Genomic DNA, 12,500 nt, shown 5'->3' with positions numbered 1-12,500 from the left:
GGAAAATATAGCGGAAAAAATTGGGTTTAGCTGAAATTGTTATATGGCGCGCCAGGTTGATTTGAAATTTGATCCATATATTGGCTTCAAATTTTGTCACAAGGCCGGCAATTTCTGAGGAGATAGATGGATAGGTAGTTTTTATTCTGAACATATTAAGAGATTAATCTTTTTTGACTAAGTAGATTAAATCGACCCTAGTGCTCAACTGGAACTTACTTTATCGTTCACTAAAAGATGAAAGGCAAAATCAACCACGGCGCAATTTGAACACAGAAGTTAAAGATGAACGAAATGCCGTTAAGTATTTAATCCGGCATGCTAATGATTCTGCCACTTCATCGCCTTAATCTGATTTATATATTGCAGTTTATATATGAAAGCGGCGACCGCTCTTAAATGAAAGGGAACAGATATGATCCTAAGATTAAATACTTTTTATTGTTACAAAATGATGTTGCGTGATATTCGGGTTCTGGAGAACGATATTATCCATTAATGACTCTTGCAAATTTGGCCGGACTTGTACTAGAACGATATTTCTTATTCTATGGATCTCAGTCATTAATCTTATAAAATCAAATGTGTCTTGCGAGTACAAGATTTTCTGTGATGAAATATATTAAACTTAATTATCTACGATGCCAGGAGGGACGGGTGTTAATATGTAAATACATGCATATTCGCATGCTCATCTTCAATAATAGCATGATTATATTTGGTATTTTTTTTTTCATTATTTCGAGTTGTTATAGTTCAGTATATATGCTTTGCATTTTCTTATTGTTCTTTAGTTACCACATATAGCATGTTAATGTTTATAGTTATTCGCAACAGTCAACTGTAAATATGATTAAAACACGTTCTCTTGAGTGTATGCTTGACAGGCAAACGAAGAGAAATATTACATACACATATATTTTCTTTTTTCCAACGAAAGAAAGTGAAGAAACGCAAGGTTTAGTGTATTGTTTATTCGCGGTATTTTTGTATGCTGGTCTGTTTTCGTTGGCAACTAATTTAGCGAATTACCATAATTCATTTTCTCTGATCATGGCACTTACTTTGCATGCAAGAAATAAACTTAAAGAGAAATCCCTAAAGATTGCATAATCAAATGAACGTTGTAGCCAATTAGAATATCTGTCTGAAGGTTTGAAAGAAACTTGGGGCTATTTATATGCCAATGAGCCTAAGGTATTCAGGAATGTGGAACTATTTATTTATTTATTTTAACTCTTTGTGTTTCTTCTGTAAAGTGTTTACTCTGCAGATTAACTAAATAATCGAGAAAGCTTTTTACTAATTGATAACTATTTCTGCATTCTGCGACAATTTCTCTGCGTTTCGAATCTCAAAGAGGCGAGATTGCCTGTTTCATATCCATCAACGTTTGAAGTTATTTTAATGTATCACTGGTAGGTAAATATTCATAGATTTTAGCCAACGATGTGGATAGTTTCAATTTTGTATATGTATTTCATTGGTGAGCGAAAGTCCGTTGAAGTATCTACAGTTCACTACTTAAACACGCATCACGTGAATTATATAAATGGGAAAGAGCAAATTGCATAGATGATATTGGTATTTTGTTGAACTAATAATTTACTGGAATTGATTGATAAACGATTTAACATTTTTGTATTTCCTAGATACTATTATACAATATGGAAATTAAGTTAAATTAATAACGAAAAGCAATAAATAACTTTCAAATGTATGGAAACCTTGTTTCTCCCCGTGTGTTTCTTGGCAATATTTGGTGGTGTTTGAAGTGATACAGGAATACTGTAGGAGAATTTTTGTTTATAACTATAATGTGGTCAAATAAATTTTTAACTAAGATAAAGAAAATATTTTTGCTTATACTGAAATAATGCTATTTACTCTCCAGAATGTCTTTGCTTATAATATAAACCTTATTCTCTGAATATTTTAGGAAACCGGTCGTATTCTCCTTCAGTAATATTTCTTATTGAAGGTGATTAAAATAATTCAGAAATGTTTGCACATTAGATTTACTATGGCATGTAATTTTAAACAAATACTAAGAAAAAAAGAGCTTAAAGAATATATCCAACATACTTTTTTATATTTCTATTTCTGATTAGAAGAGGCATTAAATAGATACATATTTAAGTTTGTGAAGGAATATTTTTTCCGATATTATTTTTCTTATCTATATATTTTATAATTCTTTCTACTATAGGCTCATAGTCTGAAATTTTGGCAGAGGAGATAGTTGTTTACAACGCGTCCAGTACTCAAATTGTACTTATTTTATAGACTCTGAAAGGATAAGTCGACTCGGTGGAATTTGAACTCAAAAGTCGGACGAAATGCTGCTAATATTTTGCCTGGTGTGCTACAGATTCTGCCAGTTCGCATTTTTTTCTTTCTGTTTTTTTTTTTTTCATATAAAGAATAAACGGGAGACATAAAGAGAAACGCTGAACGTGTGGTAGAGTCTGATAATAGCTTGGAGGTGTGTATGTGTATTGACATGGAAGATAGTTGAATTCAGAATAGTAAGGAGATATAATTGCATATATTGCTTGCTGAAGTTTATTTGAAAGAATTGAGCGGGTGGGGGAACGTAAGTGTGTTCTACAATGTACAGGCACCATAATTTATCACGAACTTGTATAATATTCAGTAACGTTGAAGTCAGATAGATTTAGACGTCGAACGATTTGTCAGATAAAATGCTGATAATCCTGAGCACCAATTAGGCACTAAATAAGAAGACTTTATGGAAATGTAGGGAAACTTGGAAATGGTGACAAATAGATTTACTCTTGTGTATCATTGTAGCACATTCCAAATGGACCTTCTGAGAAATAATGGAATCGGATCTAGTTCAAAACGGGGGCACCAGTATTTTCTTAACGAAACACTTTGAAACTTGGGACACTGGTAGAATGTGTTATATAAAACATCTTTTTCTCTTAGTCTCCTTAAGAAAAATTATTATATTGCAATTTATTTCATGTTAAAGTTGTCGTATTTCTGTAATTTCAACCAATGACTGACGTCCATTCAGCCGAATACATTAAGTGCTGACTACATAAACAAACGATTCTCAAACGATTCTGGCGGTGATAAAATTATTATTTCCTTGTCAAAAAATGGCTGAAGCATATTGGCAGTAGCTAATAAACCTTTCTATTATAGACACAAGGCTTGGTTTTTGAGGGAAGGAGCAAGTCAATTAGGGTTAGGGTTAGGGTTAGGGAAAACGAACACACGTGTGTTGCCTCTCTGCAAAATGTCAGAAGTAATGGAGATTAAATACGCTTTACACCGCTTAAACTGCCAAAGGAGTAACTATAAACAGCTGAATACTTGTCAGTGATTGGTTGAAATTATCGAAATAAGACAATTTTTTACATGAAATTAATTCGAATACAAACTTTATTTTCTGTTCTATAACACAAAATAGATAAGTATACGGAGTTTGAAAGTCTTTCGGTACCAAAAGCACTACATAAAACATAAATGAAAACTGATGCCCCCGTTTTGAACTAGATCCATGGAATCTTCTAAGGGAAGGTGTAGTTAGTAAAACAAGATACTAGAACGCTGTAGAATAAATTTATTTTCTCTTCTACTCTAGTTTGAAAGTCTTTCGGTACCAGAAACACTACATAAATCATAAATGAAAACTGATGCCCCCGTTTTGAACTAGATCCATGGAATCTTCTAAGGGAAGGTGTAGTTAGTAAAATAAGATACTAGAACGCTGTAGAATAAATTTATTTTCTCTTCTACTCTAGACCCCAAATTTGGGGAGAGGTGATCATTCGATTTGATCGACCCCAGTATGCAACTGGTACTTAATTTATCAACCACCAAAGGATGAAAGTTAAAGTCGAACTCGACGGAATTTAAACTCAGAACGTATAGACAGACAATATACTGCTAAACATTTCGCCCGGCGTGCTAACGTTTCTGCCAGCTCGCCACCTTGCTGTAAGACATATTTTATTGAAAGGATATTTATGTGTACGCAAAGTACTGTAGGACACATATTCGAGCGGCGCTTGTTAAATAAGGCATTTCATTTACAAAGTGTTTGATTCGAATGATTTTACATGACTGTAATCATTAACACTGAAGTGAAGTTGAATGCTGGATATTTACATTCGTGTTACATTCTTCAAAGCAAATACTCTTAATTTCTGCCATCTTTCCCTAATTGGAACCAGGGTTTGTAAGGGGGAAAAGGAGAATTTTTGCCAGAATTCTTTGAAGAGGTTTCAATCAAGAAATGTCACCTTTGTTAATTAGATGTTTATATAGGTGTCATGTAATATAAATTATTCTGTAGAATTGATGTACATGTTCTGTCTATTTGTCAATGAAAAGGTTTACGTATAAAAAATAATAAACTATTCTTCTCAGTAAATTTCCTTTCGTAAATTGTGATTAAACTTACGTAACCGAAGAAAGACATCATGTTTATTATTACCTTGATTAGACATTTTAGGATGAATACCACTGATTATTAGCTTTTTCCCTGCTCACAAAACGAAATACACTTGTGGTTAAATTTTTTTGAAAATGGGTGGCAAAACCTCAAACTGGATCGCTCACTGTGGTGCAAGAAGTCGTTCCAACAAAATCGTATCTAGCATGAAGAGCTGAAGAGATATGTTTGTGTGTTGATGTGACTTAACCTGAGTATACCAACACACAAATTAACATGGAACAAATATGAACGTGTCTGTCTTAGGAAAGCAGGCTTTAAAATCCCTCAAAGTATCCACCTACACACAGGAAAGCTTTACATTGTACACATGCAGCAAGAGGCATAAGTGTATAAATCACTAGTAGGCCTCAAAAGTCACATCTGCGCTGATCACCTTTCAGAAAACAAGCGGTGTCATTATACAAATTAATTTCAAACCATCGTGTATGTACGCATATATATATATATATATGTGTGTGTGTGAGTGTGTGTGTGTGTGTGTGTGTATGTGTGTGTGTGTGTGTGTGTGTATGTGTGTGTGCGTGTGTGTTTACACAAAATTCGTATTACGATAATTATCATATTGTAAGGATAAAGAAAGTTAACTTTCTTAGGGTTTATTGTTTTGCGTACATTAATTGTCCGACTGTCTGTCGTCGCATTCACAGATTTTGGTTACAAATAAGCCTGTGATTGTATAGTCCTACGTTAGAAGCTTTTACATCGATAGTAATCATGTGTTTGTTTTAATCATACATTTTATATCCATTATCACATTGTACAATATGAACTTTACATTTTTGGTGGAAACTTGCTTGCTTTTTTCACTTAGTAACGACACTATGTATAATTCCTGCTCAGGACCCATTTTAGTAAATCTATTGATAAATAGCTGATATACACTCCACATATTTTTCGAGAAGAATTAATCACAACGATTCAATATTGGGAATACGGCAACGGGCTGACTGAATCGTTCGTATCCTGATCAAAATTGTGGCATTTTGTCCATCTCTACGTTCTGAGTTCAAATTCCGATCGGGTCTACTTTGTTTTTCATCCTTTCGGTGCCGATAAAAGTAGCAGTCGATGTAATTGATCTAACCCCTCCTCCCAATTGGCTCACCTTGTACCAAAACTTGAAATCAATATTTGAATTGATAGCTGCTTTTTATTATTATATATTTCTATTCTCTTTACATTATATAATGAAGTATTTTGAATACTTGAAACATAAACAGATCAGAGCTGCAAATTACCTAACTGTATGCGACTTTTGCTTGAGTAGTTCATAGTCACGCTGCGTGAAATTAATATTTCTTTAGATGTATTGTTTTAAACTGTCTTACATTCTAACTAGATGTTTATGATAATATATGCATTAGATATGTTTTCCGGAAGAGTAAACGCGATACAGCGTTTAATGAATTACCAACTTTTCCAACTGAGGATATCCGTATCACGAAATGGAAATTGAATAATGAAGTATATATAGCGACATTTAAATTTTTGAATATTCTGAAGTAAACGATTCTCATTTCAAATTAGTTAAATCAAATTGTTCCCTAAATTCATTTCATTGGATATTTAATTAGAAAAAGTTAAGAAAACAAATGTAAATACGCTTCAATTAAATCTAAATCTCTATATAATTACAAAGAAAAAACAGACATTATGAACCAACATTGTATATATTTCATTCCTTGATAGTAGTATTCCTGTCAGTAACCCTTTATCAATTGCGCTGAAACCTGTACTTAAACGCGCAACATTATTATCTAAACTTGATAGGATTAGGCATATGCAAATCGAGCTTAGCTAGAGATACACCAACATTCTTTTCAATTAATGTATTATCATATAACAAATATATATGATACTAGTGTTGCGAACATTGGGTTAACGTTCAGAACGTAGTACGTTGCGAAGGTACAATTTGATACTTTTTACGTCGCAGGAAGTTTATAATGTTTAATTTGATATCAGTGAAAGCTTACATATTCCGATATAGCACTTTATAGTTAGATAGGTCATGCTGGAAGTTAAGATAAAATTACATAAAAATAACTATATACGTGACAGGATTTTTCTCTACAATTAATAATTTATGAATTCCAATATCTCGAGTATAATAAAATGATATCTGACGATAAATCGAGTTTGCAATTTATGAGTACACCAATTTTGACATTAGAGAACTCACCACAGTAGAACACAATTTAAATTTTATGCTCTCGTTAAATCAGAATTAGTGTATATCATCCAGGGTTGAGTCAATTTTTCTGTTTGTATTGAGAAGTTCCAAAGGAAGGTGGCGCCCTCGCCATTTACTACATCCTCTAGATGGTGTCTCTACCATTTATCATCTGATTAATTTTGTACTATTTACAAAGCATTCCGGTGGATATACTGCACTAGTCTGTAATGTCTTATGAGGTACTCCTTTTCAGCGAGGACAGGGCAGCCAGAAACAATATGATCAATTGTCTCTGTCAATTTTCCGCAAATTCTGCACGGGTGTGGTCAGATCCGTCTTTAAGGACGTTTGCATGGTGGTTTCAGGTAGGTAAGCTCTGATCTTGCACTGCAATAACATAACTTTCTGTTTCCTCTTTCAGACCTGACCCTGTAGCCATTGAGCAATATCAGAGTTGGACAGGCGGTTAGGGTGTTTTCCATACAGGAGATTGTTTCCATCGATATTTTGCATGTCAGTGAGACTCCACTCAATGATACCGAAGCTATATGTGGTTACTGGTATGGCCAAAGAATTGATCGCATTCATTCTGTTAACAGCATTTAATTCTGAGTTTAGGACCATTTTTACCCTTCGGTAGCATTCCTTGTGGATTTCTTCTTTCATTTTAGAGTGCTGGATACCTTCACCTTCATTGGTTCCCAGATATTTGTATACTTCGGATTGGTCTGGGTTTCGAATAGCTGTGGTAGTATCAAGTTCTATGTGTTCTACCTTTATGAACTACCCTACCATGAAAGTAGCCTTTGTACATTTATCAAGTCCGAATTTCATACCTATATCAGAGCTGAATTCTTTGACGATACTCAAGATTTCAAGATTCTTTGTCGTTGGTGTTGCTACATAAGTTTACTTCACGAATGCTTTTCAGGAATTGACTTTTGGTGCATGCGAGAGTTTGATGCAACTCCCCTCATCTGCACCTCCTGCTGCGAAGTAGGTTCATCTGGGACACTTGACAGGAAGAGGTCCAGCTTTATTTTGAAGACACCTACATCCACCCCATGCATGTCTCTCAGGTCTTTCGGGAGGATATTGAAGAGCTGTGGACCTCTGAAGCTCAGGCTATTGCGGTATCTTGTCCTACATCCTGATGGCACATTTGGAGTCCTTGGCACTATGCAGTGGCGCTCAGTTCTAGTATTTGTGTAACTCTCGATGCCAATGTTTGAGACAAGTCCTTTCAGGATCTTGCAGACGTATATTATGGCATATCTTTCTCGCCTACGCTCTAAGGAATAGTGTCTTAATCTCTTGAGTCTTTCCCAATAGCTTAATTGCTGCGTAGAGGCTATCTTCTTCGTGTAGCTTCATTGGATTGCCTCAGGTTCTGAGATTAATTTGACCCTGGTTGGTGACCATAGCTGAGAGCAATATTCAAAGTGGACCATCATGGTTTCCCGATCTCTTGTTCTACAAGTTCTAAGAATTCATCCGGTCAGCCGCCTGCATTTCATGGCCAATTTAGCAACATGCACATGAAAGGATGCATCATTACTCATGTAAATGCTCAGGTTTTGCACTGACAGTACCTCTGGGATTGCAATCTCTCCAGGTCCAGTGTATTTAATGGGTATTGCATTTAGTTCTGCATGCTGATAGCACAAGGCTTGAAACTTTTCAGCATTAAACTGCATGTTATTCTTTTCAGCTCATTTATATATTTCATCCAGCTCACATTGTACGTGCATTGTGTCTTCACGGTTCTGTATTACCTTTTGTATCATCTGCATAACTTTTGATCGTGGCTCTCTGTGTGGGTGAGGGCATGTCTGAGAGGGCCATTATGAACAGTAGTGATCCCAAAACAGTGCCTTGCAGAACACCGCTCACTATTAGCGTGTCATTGGCTACTACCACCTGACTTCTATCCTTCAGAAAGTCATGAACCCATTCTCCTAATTTTCCAACTATGACAAGATCACGCAGTTTGTGATATATCATTCCATGATCGACTTTATCAAAGGCCTTTGCAAAGTTGAGATATATCACTTCCACATTTGAGTGGTTGAGCAGTTATTTCAGCACCCAGTCATAGTGTTGTTAGAGCTGAGTCAGGCAGCTTCTTTCTGGTTGGAAACCATGTTGGGTGTCAGGAGGCAAGTCATTTTCTTCAAGGAAGGCAATTAGCTTTCTTCTGACAATTCGTTCTATGAACTTGCTGATGTGCAAGGTCAGAGAGACAGGTCTGTAGCTCTTGGACCCTGCTCGCTACCTCCTTTATGAATAGGGCATATTTTACCCTCCTTCAGTCTTCTTTCAGTTTTCTTTTATTCCTTTACTTGTTTCAGTCGTTTGACTGGACTGTGGTCATGCTGGAGCATCACTTTTAGTCGGACAAATCTTTGTAAGCCTAGTATTTATTCTGTCTATCTCTTTTGCCGAAATTTAACTGAGGTTTGATCTTGATCACTCTAGGTTTCTTTCTTGTGTACAGATTAAACAAAGCCGTCCTGCAGGAAGTCTAAAAAGGGAGAGAGATCAGTGGTCCGATTTTTGTGATCTGAAAGTGTGTCAGTAAGTGAAATTCAGCGCAGGCTTTACGTACAATACGGAGGAAGCACTTTACCTCATAGAGTTGTGTATGAGTGGCCTGACATGCGTGATGAACGAAGAGGAAACAGGACACTACCAGCCTTCACCACTGACATAAGGAACTAACAAACTCGATTAAGGAAACTGGCTAAGCGATGATTAATAATCGATGAGATCGCGTAGTCTCTGCATATTAGTCATTATTCTCCATAAGAAATAATCTACAACTTTTGTTTCCGTAAAATCTGTGCGAAGAGAACTTACCGAATCGCATAAGCGGAATCAAGTGGAGATCTGTCAGCGCTTACTCCCCAACGCTACGACGATGAAGGCAAAGCGTTTTTGGAGAGAATAGTCACAGATGAAACCCATGGCCATCACTGAGTCAGAATCCAAACCGTAGAGTGTTGAGTAAAAATAAGAGGAAGCGTCAGGGACAGAAGAAATTTGAGACACAACCTTCCGTAGGAAAATTGATGCAAACCGTCTTTTGCACGCAGAAGGGCCTATACTGGAACATTACCCGGAAAAATGCCTACAGTTACCGGCGTAAACAACAATGAATTGCTGGCCAGGAAACTGAAACCAGAAATTCGCACCAAACGCCGAAGTCTTTTCTTTAAGGAAGATTTATCTTCCTTTATATATAATGCACATCCACATACGGCAGCCCATGCCATTGAAATTATTGATAATTTGGGTTTCGAATAGTTGGAGCATCCTGCATACAAGTCCATATCTCGTCCATTCTGACAATCACCTCTTTGAACCGGTGAAACACCATTTACGATGTCGTTGATTTACTATGACGAATAAGTGCAGGAAGCGGTGCCTAAATGGCTGCACCACCAGTTACTAACCTTCTCCGATGTCATGAACAAGCTTGCGGACTTCTGGAAGAAGTGCATCGAAAAACATGGCGGTTAAGTACGAAAATAGTAAAATGTTTCAACTTCTGCTTTTGTTTTAATGACTTACAAAGCCAAGATCATGAATAATTTTTGACTTAACCTCGTATATTATGATAGCTTCAACCACCTATCTCTGACTTGCAAATGTGTATGGGATAATGATGTACTCCCGTTTCGCAAATTGACTTATTACCTTTATTGTCACTTGCTACTGTATCATTCTCTGACGCCAGCTGGCAAATTCAAACTTCACCAGCTTGCAGAAGAGAGTAATACACTCACTGTTAAATACTCTCTATATTAAGTGATAATCTATGATATTTTAGAAATATGAAATATCACGATTATATCTACACACCTTAAGGACTCCGACATATATGAAATATTGCTATTTAAATGTATGAATTATGTTTAAACATATGAATGGTTAATTTTGAGAAATGTACTTAAAATTGTCGTTCTTATAAAGTGAGAACAACGTTAAAATAAAATAAGCCTTGCATCTGTAATTCTAATGTCCATTGAACAGAATATTACACACAGAGAAAAATATCCATATTCATTAGAGAGAAGACTTTGTATCATAGACAGTCCAGAAAATGGACATTTTAGATAGAAAGGGAGAGAAAGAGAAAGAGAAAGAGAAATAGAAAGGGGGAGAGGAGGGAGGGAAAGAGAGAGAATTTGGTTCTACAATCCTTAAATAAATATTTACATCAGCATCCACATCAAAGCCAAGCTGAAATAATTGATGGCATTGCAAATAATAGAAAGGCACAACACAGTAGGTGACATAAATGTATATCCTTATAATCATATTGCTGACACCGAATGTCAACTAACATTAACGAATGAACGGTCTGTGAATATATATATAAAAGAGGTGAAAAGGAAATAAAATATATTAATGAATCATATGAGCTGTCTAACATAAATAAAATAAATGAATTCAGCAAGCACCAATCTGTTATTGTGCAAAGCCCTCAATTAACCTTATCACAGTCAAAGGAAAATATGTGAAAAGCAGGAGAAACCTCGTGTAAGTATGTAGTAATTAGTAAAAGTAATAAAGATGACTTCAATTTGCACATTTCTTGTACATAACATAATATATCGTGCGTTAAAGAGCCAAAGACATTAATGTGGACTAAAATTTGGTTTGAAGAGACATGTAATACATGACACCTTATATACTAAATGATTCACATGACTTCATCAAATAAAATATATACACGTGGATAAACGCAACAAACACTTAAAAGTCAAGCAATACATTTACAGTTATGACACAGAGCAATAAGGTCATTTTATTTCGCTAGTAACGTTCATAAATATGCATGCCGGCTGAAGTATAACTTGTTATAAAGTGGTATTATTAATACGCTGTTGGATGTGAGGTCACATGAGATGTAATTACACGAGACAGCTAAGGAGTTTCTGCAAAGTCATTCGACCTGTTAAAAATTGCATCTAACCGGTGTTTAAAAAAAAACCTTTCTACTGTTAACAAGATACGTTAGATAATGAAAACCTAGAAGTACCCCATCATGTTCTCCTATATAAATTTGAACCTAGGTCTAAGAAATAATAATATATATTCACAGTATTACAATTTATAAAACAAATTCAATCAGTAATATCATTATGTTGAACAAAATATAGACATAAAATACAGTATGTTATAATTTTAAGTAGTTTAACTATATTTTTTTCTAATTTAGGTACAAGGCCAACATTTTCAGTGGTGGGCCTAGTCAATTACCTCGAACCAATATTTGATTAATAGCAAGCATTGAATCTCCAGGAGGTGTAGCAATTACTTCCTGCTTCTGCTGTTATACTGAACAACTAGTCTTCTAAACTACTATAACTACCATCCGAATGTGTGAGGAATGTATCATGAGAACCTTTAATATATTAAAGCATGAAGTGAATTGGTTTCTAACATGAGTTATTCGCAATGCAAATTGCTTCACAGCTATCTTTATGGAATGTGGCCTATGAACTGAAACATTCAACGTAGATTGAAGATATAAAGACTTTTGAATATAGGCTGCTCTATATTTATTAAGAGCTACAATCGTAAGCACTTGGGACTTATCAGAAAGTGCCAGCAGAAACATTTTCTTGAGAAAAATTCGAAAATCTTTCGGTGTACACGACATACAATCGTGCTTTAACCGTTTCAAAATATCCTTTCTCACATTCAGCATAAGCAGTTCCTGGGATTACCTCTTGCAAACAAACGACGTCGGAGTCTGTAAATGTGTACGAAAGACACAGCTAATATACCGTTTTAAACACACACACACACACACGCACATAC

Source organism: Octopus bimaculoides, chromosome 15 (assembly GCF_046866305.1).
Source record: "Octopus bimaculoides isolate indiv1 chromosome 15, ASM4686630v1, whole genome shotgun sequence".
NCBI lineage: Eukaryota > Metazoa > Mollusca > Cephalopoda > Octopoda > Octopodidae > Octopus > Octopus bimaculoides.
The sequence above is the reverse complement of the archived record's forward strand: the minus strand, read 5'-3'. Positions refer to the sequence as shown.